Here is a 10,076-nt window from a genome sequence, read left to right as displayed (position 1 = left end):
ACACCCCTGATTTAAGGTATGTTAGGTACATCAGCCATGGTCAACAGTATATTAATATAGTATAAAATATTTATAATGTCAGTAATGTTATTATGTTTGTTTCCACGACAGAGTCCTGAGTTTTGATTTTGACTTTTGAGGTCTGCACATCAAATGTCAATTTAGCATAGCGTCCAGACAGGAAAATACAGTTTGCCTTTCCACAATGGGAATTGAAGAAGGAAAAACTGTTGATTATATATAAAGAAAAAAAAAAAGAAAACCAGTTGCTAAATTGCTACACTGTTATATTTTATAGTTATCCTTGCGTCAGATCAATGGGATTAAACTGCAAAAAAATACTGCTACTACTAATAATAAAATGTACAATAAAATTACTCCACAAAATTAGGAAGTTGCTCCTCAGATGAAGTCATTGTTTTGCAAAACTGCTCCACAATTTATTTCGGGACTTGCAGGGATATCTGAAAAAGTCCATTTAGTACATTTGACAACCGTTACTTTTCTACTTTTACATGTGTTGAATTTGGTCCATTTACTTTTACCAGTTTCTTTTTTTTGAGTGTTTTTCTTTTCCCTCTGTTCTGGGCTCAATCGTGCGCCCCCCCCCCCCCCCCCACACACACACACCTCGTATTCATCACCTTGTGAGCTTCGTTTGACGACGCAGATGATAAAACGCGTTTCTCGCGAGGTCTGTGGGGGTCTCCCATCCAATGCTTGAGTGAGTCACGATCATAAAAGGTTAATACGGATGTTTCTTCTTTTTTTTTACGTGTGATCTTGTCATACTGCAGCAGAGGCCCTTTTTAAGAGGGTAAGGAATCCTATTTGGTAACATAAGGGGGGCGTTAAAAACTGATTCATACAGCACTATGAGACAGTCGAAACCAGTCAGCAAATGCTAGACAAGCAGTAAAGTAAACAGAGGGTGTCACAAAAGTCACAATATGATTGGGTTTTCCCAAAAAAAAAAAAAGGTTTGAGGTATCACTCAGACCAGTGGAAAAAGCCTTTGCAGTTTTTGTCAACATATCCTTTCATCCTTTCCTATGGCTCTCCAAGTGACATCGAAGCTGTGTTTGCAAAATTACCACCTAGCAAGAAATGTTTCTGTCCTCCGCTGCTGGGAAGCTTTATGGATGTCACATTAATTTCTGGTTGTTGTGCATCACAATCTTCTGCTTGAACCCTTGGAATAACTCGAAGTCACTATGAGTAAACATTTCTAACTCTCCAAAAAATATAAGCTGATTCAAAATGTTTTTGATCCTGAGTGTCAGTTTAGCGCTCCCGACAGACTTCCCTGGTGTTGTGGTCCACGATATTTCATGGCCGTTTATTTACTTATTTATGTATTTGTCTTGTGGTTAATCTTTGCATGTGTGCTGTAGCTCTCGCCTGCTCTTTGCCGATTGGTGGCCTGTATTCACAGTGCAAGGGAGCGTGACCCCAATTCGCAACTAGTGTGGTACCTTTACTTACGAACGTCTCTTCATACGAAATTTTCAAGTTGCGACACGTCTCAACAGGAAAATATTGCCTCTTGTTACGAAAGAAATTTCAAGATACGAAAGGTAAAAAACAGTTCAGATCGGTTCTTTACAAAACGGCAGGCAAAAACCACTTCTGAGCGAGAACATGGACTAAAGAGGGCAAAAAACAATGAGGACCCAGTTAAAAGTTAAATGACCATCATTTCTCTTCTTTACTCCATTCTTTCTTTTACATTATGCACAACTCTCATTTATTGTGTAATGTTCTAATTGTAACATGTATTTGTTACACATTTTGATGCATTTTTATGCTTCAGGATACATTTTTGTCTGAATTTGGGGGGGCTTGGAACGAATTAGGGCATTTACATGGAAAATGCGCCTCTACTTACAAACTTTTCAAGTTAAGAAATTTCTTGCATAACCAATTCATTTCGTAAGTAGAGGTACTACTGTACTAATTAAGTAAGTAAGCCTCATTTTATCATAGCTTTTGCAGCGTTAATGAAACATCTTCAAAAAGTTGCGAAAGGACTTTAACTTATATTTTTTACGTGGATTTGACATTTTTTAAATGAACAAATGGCTGAAGACTTATTCAATTAGACGGATGCAATTTGATTTGAATTACTAAACAATCAATATGTTCTTGGCGTACATTTTGAGGAAGACAACAAATGCCAGCCACGAGGAACACGCCATTGTTTTGATTGGACATGTTCGTTTCTTTTCAGCTGTGCCGTTTGTCTAACATAAAAAAAAAAAAAAGGGGCATGCTGGCATAGATGAACCTATTAAAGACGTGACAAATGGTGCATCGTCTGTCATGCCGCCTGAAGATCCGTGTGGGATCAGACGCGTTTCAGGACTCCATTAAGGGCACTCATGAGGAACTTTCTTTCGCTGAGCCAGAGATATTGTTCAGAGACGCTTGGCTTCCATGCGTCGTTCAAGAGTGGAGGGATCATAGCAATTCAGACCTTAGATCCTTTTTTACTCTGTGCTGGGGATTTCCTAGAAGAGCAGATGAGCTATCTGTGATTTGTGTGCGCGCTTGTTTCAGGGCGTGTGTCGTTTCAGAGGTTACAAAACGACCCCTACCCCAATTAAAACATTATTACGCTCAAACACTTCCCTCAAAATGATTTTCTGTTCCCGAAAAGCAATGTGCTGAATTTACTTTGCAGACATTTCGTTACTTTTGCATCAACAGCATTTTGCTAGCACACGAACGAGCAGACTGATTCTTTTGTAATCCACCTCTTACACCTTATCAGTCAATAATATCCAATCCTTACATATTTACTGTTTCTCCACTCCTACACTTGCAGGAACGGATGTGGGTTTGAAAAGAAGATGAAGAAGAAAAAAAAAAGACAAGAAAGCCTTTATCTCAAGAAGCAGCAAACAACACTAATGTGCATGGTCGTGTTTGCACTGATGAGACTCCAGCACGTAAATTGGATGGGACGGCAACCTTGAGTGGACCTGCTATAGCATCACTTTGCCGGCTTGTTGGAATTCTAGCGAGCCTTACGATAGGATCCATAAATCACTACACACCGAAGGTGACCCCCAACTAAAGGCCAGTAATAACCTTCCTCTTCATTTTTTCCCCCTTATTTTTCCTTGAAATATAGAGACAATGTTTGTAACTCTGTTTGCGACCCTTTGAAAAATAATGATGCTTTATGATGTGTTCCCAGTGTGGTTCGTTTGTATTGTGAAAAGCTCCAGTAATTGAAAATTCTTTATTCTCGAGCTATATCAATGGCCCTTATGTTAAAAAAAAAAAAAGTACAATACAGGTAAATGTGACTTACATACGACAAAACACAGCATTTCTGCTATTGTGGAATGAATTGTTTGTGGAATTTTAAATACCAAAAACGTGACATACTGTATATTTGGTACTTATGGCAAATACCGAACCCCACCAGTACAGATTTAACAACAGAAAATACCGTTTTTTGGAATGCAGCAAAATAACAACCCCCCCCCCCCAAAAAAAACACACACACACACAAAAAACACATTAGGGAGTCGTAATGGAGAGATACGCACATTCCTTTACTGAGCGAAGTGGAATGACATTCAAACAGGAGGAACAATTGTTTGAAAATGCACCTGAATTTCAACGAGATGACTAAAACTCACTTTTATTCATAAAAAACAAAAAAACCAAAAGAGATTTCCTGCTCAATATGGGCGCCATTAGCAGGTCGGTTACTCACCGTGTTGGCGTGTTTTCAAAAATATTTTTATTTATTTTTTCTCTTTATCTACCGCGGGGCACACACACTCACACACGCGCGCGCACACAATGGGCCGAATGTGTGAATGCATGTAGGTAGTTTTAGGTGGGTAGAAAGCAGACGTCTGTGCTCTGAATCATTTTCATGGTCAATAAAATGTGTTGAATGTGCAATGGCAAGTCTATTGGACTATTGTCTATAAATGTTTTTTTTTCTTCAATTGTGAGAAATGATCGTATCAGACAAGTGGTCATATGTGATACACACAGGTGGCTTATCCTGCTCGATAGTTCAAGTGTGTGTGCGCGCGCGTATTTGCAAGTGGTGGTTTCCTGGCAAAATGTCTCAATTTCAAGCACAAAAACTCAGTTGCACCCCCGCTGAAAGTTTTATTTTACACACTAATGGGTGGACATGTCATGAAAACAAGTCAAAGTCTCAAGGACCCATCCCAGAAACTGACCAAGAAGTTGTTTTTGTTGTTGTTTTGGGGGTGGCCTATGGCCCCGTATCCCACTACTCTCGATCCGCCCGCACACAGCGGCAGAATCTCTTTTTCAGAACTAAAACAAGAGCAATCTGCCGTAAGATGCAATTTATTGAGGATCAGTCATGTGATATGTTCACAAATTAGATCTTGACTCAGTGCAGAAAGTAAAGGGAAGCATCTTTGCTTCTGAAATGGAATTATCTTTATTCACCATTGTGAGGAGAAAATGTGTTACTTGGTTAGTTGAAAATTGTTTATTAGCATCTCCAGAAAAGCTGAACTATAAAACCAATATTCTAGCAGCAGTATTAGTGGAGCGTTTATTGCTGCTTTACCATTTATGACGATCACCACAAAGACTAAACATTGGCAATGTCGGACAGCAACTTGTCACCGTTGGAAAAAAAAATAATTCCAACGTGCCTACAGCTCTTCCATTTTTGTTCCCCTCCACTTCTTGCTCGCCACGTTGTTTGCTTCGAGCGGGAATGGAAGTCGCACCTGATTATTTCCATGTGAAACGGCGGCGCTCCCCCACCAAGCTGGCACGGCGACGTGTCTGATTTGGGCTTTGATTAGGAGTGTGATGAGCGGAGATAATCGCACATGGCTTCCTGAAAGCGACGCTATCTTGCAGGAAAACACTTTGACGACATCACTGGGGGGTCCCTTAAAGGAGCCAAGTGAGGAAAAATAAAGCCGAAAGTCCTTCCCCTCGCTCCATGAAAGACGCCCAAGGAGCATACAGCAGAGAGTGGGACTCATTTTTAATTTACCATACCTCTATTCAGCGTGGCAGGAAGACTTATGAATACTCCCTGGTGCAGTATTTATGAAGGTGTCAAATGGGCAAATCAGAGACGATAAGGGCACCAGCTGGTATTTGTAGAAAGCTCCGACTGAATAATGTGCCCGTAGCCAAGGCTCATCATCGTGACAAATTTTGGTCACTTAAAGAGGAAAGTCAGCTCCAGTCAGACAAGCACAACTCTTCCAATTCTATCAAACAGTCAACTGCAAAAAAACTAGAGACAAACTGAAGTGGCAGTTATATTATTTACAAAATATATTCACTATACTGTCCATCCATTTTATTTTTTATTTTTACACCAGGACCTAAGCCATTTTGTTTTTTGATGTCCGGAGTTACAAAGTTACACAGATATGTAAATGTTCCACTCATACATACAATTTACATTAATGTAATATGCCTCACATGAATCAAACACATTATGCTTTATTGCGTTACATGTTTTTACGCGATGTCTGCCGTCTAACTAGCTTGTAACGATTGGACTCTCACTATAGCTACTAGTAGTTACTGTAACTAATAACATAACTTATTAATGAACTAGGTGACTAACCAACCAACTACCACATTGATGCACTTTTTTATGTTATCTTGCTGTATAGCTAGCTATCTACATAGCTAACTCATTAGCTTGCTAGCAACCTATCTAATCAACTAGCTAAACTGTTTGTATGTAATTCTGCTGCCTAACTAGCTAACTAACGAACTTGTCATCATTAGGGTAGTTTTGAGGGTAATCATGCTCTTTAATGAGCTGGCTACATGACTAATAAAATTGATAATTGCCAAACCCACGAAACAACTCATTATTTCTAATGTAGCTAATTCTAATTAGCTAGCTATGTTATTAACTAACCAGAAACCTGGTTCCATACCAAATTAACTACCAGCGACGGAAAGATCTCCGTTCATACACATAGATTAAGCAAAACAATATATTGCCGCTTGTGTGCCACTACATGCGACGGAAGGAGCTGGTGGGCTTGTCGGCTCGCTGCCTCCATATGTTGGATTGTTCACACATGAAAGCTGCAGGCGGGAGCGCTTCTCACTGGTCTGTGCGACACTATTTGCCAACTTGAGTGTTTGCCGCCCCTCTTTGCATGCATGTATCTTATTAACCCCCTATAATTGTCATCGAGCAGCTGGAGATCATGTCGTGCAGGACAGGAATGCCAAACTTGTTTTCATTGCGGAGGCAAATTATAGTTACAGTTGCCCTCAGGGTTTTAACATTGAAACCATCATCCCAGTTCCCAAGAAATCGGCAACATCGGAACTGAACGACTATAGGCCTGTCGCCCTGACGTCTGTGGTCATGAAGTCCTTTGAACGCCTTGTGCTGAACCACCTAAAGAACGTCACCGGACCCCTGCTGGACCCTCTCCAGTTTGCCTACCGGGCAAACAGGTCTGTGGAAGACGCAGTGAACATAGGTCTGCACTACATCCTCGAGCACCTCGACAGCACAGGGACCTATGCAAGGATTCTGTTTGTGGATTTCAGCTCTGCGTTCAACACCATCATCCCGGAACTCCTCACCCTCAAACTTCTCCACCTCGGTGTGTCCCCTACGATCTGCCAGTGGATCCTCAGCTTCCTGACGGGACGGACACAACAGGTGAGACTGGGAGCAACAACATCATCAATACGCACCACCAGCACTGGAGCCCCACAGGGATGTGTCCTCTCTCTACTGCTCTTCTCTCTCTACACAAACGATTGCACCTCAACAGATCCAGCTGTCAAACTCATAAAGTTCGCAGACGACACCACGGTCATCGGTCTCATCAAAGACGGTGACGAGTCTGCGTACCGCCAACAAGTGGAGCAGCTGGAGCTCTGGTGCAGCCGACACAACCTCGGGCTGAACACGCTCAAGACTGTAGAGATGATCGTGGACTTCAGGAAACATTCTTCTCCACAGTTGCCCCTCACACTATCCAACTGCCCTGTGTCAACCGTCGAGACCTTCAAGTTCCTGGGAATCACAGTCTCCCAGGACATGAAGTGGGAAGTCAACACCATCTCCATCCTGAAAAGGGCCCGGCAGAGGATGTACTTCCTGAGGCTGCTGAGGAAGCATGGCCTGCCACAGGAGGTGCTACGACAGTTCTACACGGCAGTCATCGAATCAATCCTGTGTTCTTCCATCACGGTTTGGTTTGGGGCCGCCACAAAAAAGGACAAAATCCGACTTCAACGGACAGTTAGGACGGCGGAAAAAATCGTTGGCACCGCCCTACCCACTCTTGAGGACTTGCACACTGCAAGAATCAAGACAAGGGCACGGAAAATCCTCCTGGATCCCCCGCACCCTGCCCACCACCTTTTCCAGCTACTCCCCTCAGGCAGACGCTACAGATCCATGCGCACCAAATCCAGTAGACACTTAAACAGCTTCTTCCCTCTAGCCATTAACTCCTTAAACAGTCACTGACGTAGTCACTCTTCTTGTACTACAAATACTGCTACTGGTTACTCTAAAATGGTTCAATGATTTGTTGTTTACGATGATACTAATGCAGCGTGTTATACCGGAGACAAATTCCTTGTGTGTTCTACATACTTGGCCAATAAAGATGATTCTGATTCTGATAAATGCATCATCAGTGGAGTTGTAAGTTAAAAATCACAACAAGCCATGCCATCTGGTCTTCAGAAGCTGAGCAGCACTGTGTTTGTTTCCACACTAGGGGGACAGATTTACTCACGTTTTTGTGCATGCAAAATGCCTCAAAATTCCATTGCTCAGACAATCAAATGTGGAAGATGATCTACTAACCGGGCGCAACCAGAATTGAGTCTGCCATACATGCTTATTTGCTGTGCAGTTCATTCTGCATGTCCTGGGAAGAGCATTATGCAAATGGAGTCATTCAGCAAGCACAATTTGATTGATCAAACCTGAGACGAATTGTGATAGCTGATTTTGCGTATGTTAATTTCCGCATCTGAAAGACAGGTGCAAACGCTGTGCATAAACATAACGAGGATGCGCAGTCAAAATGATAGGTGACAGGGAATATTTCTCTGGCCAAGCCTTCACATGTATCCAACCAATGTATCCTTTACTTAAACTGGGTGACAAGAACAGCATTTGCATATTCCGTGCAGTCTTGGTTTATTTGGTACAGTACTCGGGCCAGGACTGATAACATTTCACGAATCACATGTACGTAAGAACAAACAAGAATGCATATTGAGATCGTGTCTATTTTGCAATGCAGTTATGTAAAAAATAATTAGTTATTTAGTTAGTCGCATATATTTTGGTACAAACAGCTAAAAATGTGATCGAAGTATTCATGGTCACGAACTACGCAGACAGCTTCATTGCGTAGCAAAAGTTAGCTAGCCAGTCTGTTGCTTAATATGTAGATGAGATTAGCTTTCTAGTTAGCCAATATATTTGTTACTTACATAGATAGCCAGTTAGCTAGCTAGGTAGCTAGTAGGAGAAAACAAATAGTAGATCGGTAGGTAGCCATTCAGTTAGTTCATGAGTTAATTAATTCGGACAGCAAATTAATGTCAAAAGTTTAAATATGACATTCCTCGATTTCACCTTTTCAGTGAAATGATTTTCTTTGCCATTCGAGTCATGATGGGATCCTTCTCCTTGAGTTGAGTTATGTGAAAAATGGAGCAGTTGTTGAAAATTTATGATAACGTTGAATGGTGATGCGAATGTTCATATATGAGTTAAGAACTGCTCTTCCGGGCATTGAATATCAAATGTCGCGTAATGGGGTCCACGTAGGTTTGGACAGGAAATCCTAAGTGTTCACATCCCATTTGCAGTGGAGGAAGAGGCAATTTAGCAAATGTGTTGAATTTCATATTTAAGCTTCATTTAGCTGCCTTGCAGAGCTATCACTTTTTTTTTTCTGGACTGCACGCGGAGCAGACTAGGAACTCATTTTGCCCAACAATCCTCTACTCGAAGAACTTGGCAACCTAAAGGGATGGGGAGGTTGGAATGACGAATCATTATAGAAAATGATTAGTCATATTTAGATGACTTGGCCGCAATCAGAGTGATGCATCTGCAGTGTAAAAAAAAAAAAAAAATGCTGAATGGAGCCTGATGCCTGGGCTCTCTGCTTCATTGGGAGCGTGCATGTACACTTTCATTCATAGGCAGCCAGGATGCTGATGCTGGAGAATATATGAATGTACTCACTGATCAACTACTTTTTTCGAATACTATGAGAACGGAGAACTGCGGCCTCACGCATCACCACATACATATAAATCTTTGAACTACGTTGAAAAAATTTAAAGCTTACTGATCAAGCAAAATTAAGCTGTCTTTTTTTTTTTAAACTTGCAGCCTTTGTGATTTGAAATTCGCATTCTACTACACTGCGATATCGATTGGAATTGAATGAATTGTTCCGCCTTACTACCTAATTCCCTACCTTGTTTCGATCATTCCATACTTACCTGCACATATTTACCTACATTTCATATTTTGCGTGTGTTTGTTTTGATTCAGCTCCAGCTGGAGTGAAGGGAGTTTCCCTTTAGCAGGCGCACATGTTCCTTACTTCTGATTATTGACCTTGCTCGCTGTACTGCCTCAAATGTTATTTTCTACACATTCTTGCTCATGTTCCAAGTCGCTCTTGTCCGTTTATATTCCGAATTTGGAAGTATTTTTAATATAGATGGTTTTGCTGATTTTGGTGAAGCGCGTTCGGACTCTCGCTATTTCTTTTTGTGTATTTTCGGGTTTGGCTGTTAACTTGCCTTTTTCCAAACGCTTTGTGTTCAGTTTTTGTTTTCCTGGCTTTTTGTTGCCAGTGATTTCTGTACTTTGTCAGTCCTTCGTTTTCCCCGAAATATTTTTGTCACAGATTTTATTTGTGTCTACGTTTGTTGGATCCCATCACCATTCAGTTCATCCACAAACTGTGTCATTACCACATCAAATCCACAATCCCCTCATTATTTTGTTTGTGCATGTCTGTGCACTTAAGTGCTTGAACCAAGGCCATGAACAACAACAACAGATGAAC

Source organism: Hippocampus guttulatus, chromosome 16, assembly GCF_054856545.1.
Source record: "Hippocampus guttulatus isolate MCC_2025c chromosome 16, RoL_Hgut_1.0, whole genome shotgun sequence".
Lineage (NCBI taxonomy): Eukaryota > Metazoa > Chordata > Actinopteri > Syngnathiformes > Syngnathidae > Hippocampus > Hippocampus guttulatus.
The sequence above is the reverse complement of the archived record's forward strand: the minus strand, read 5'-3'. Positions refer to the sequence as shown.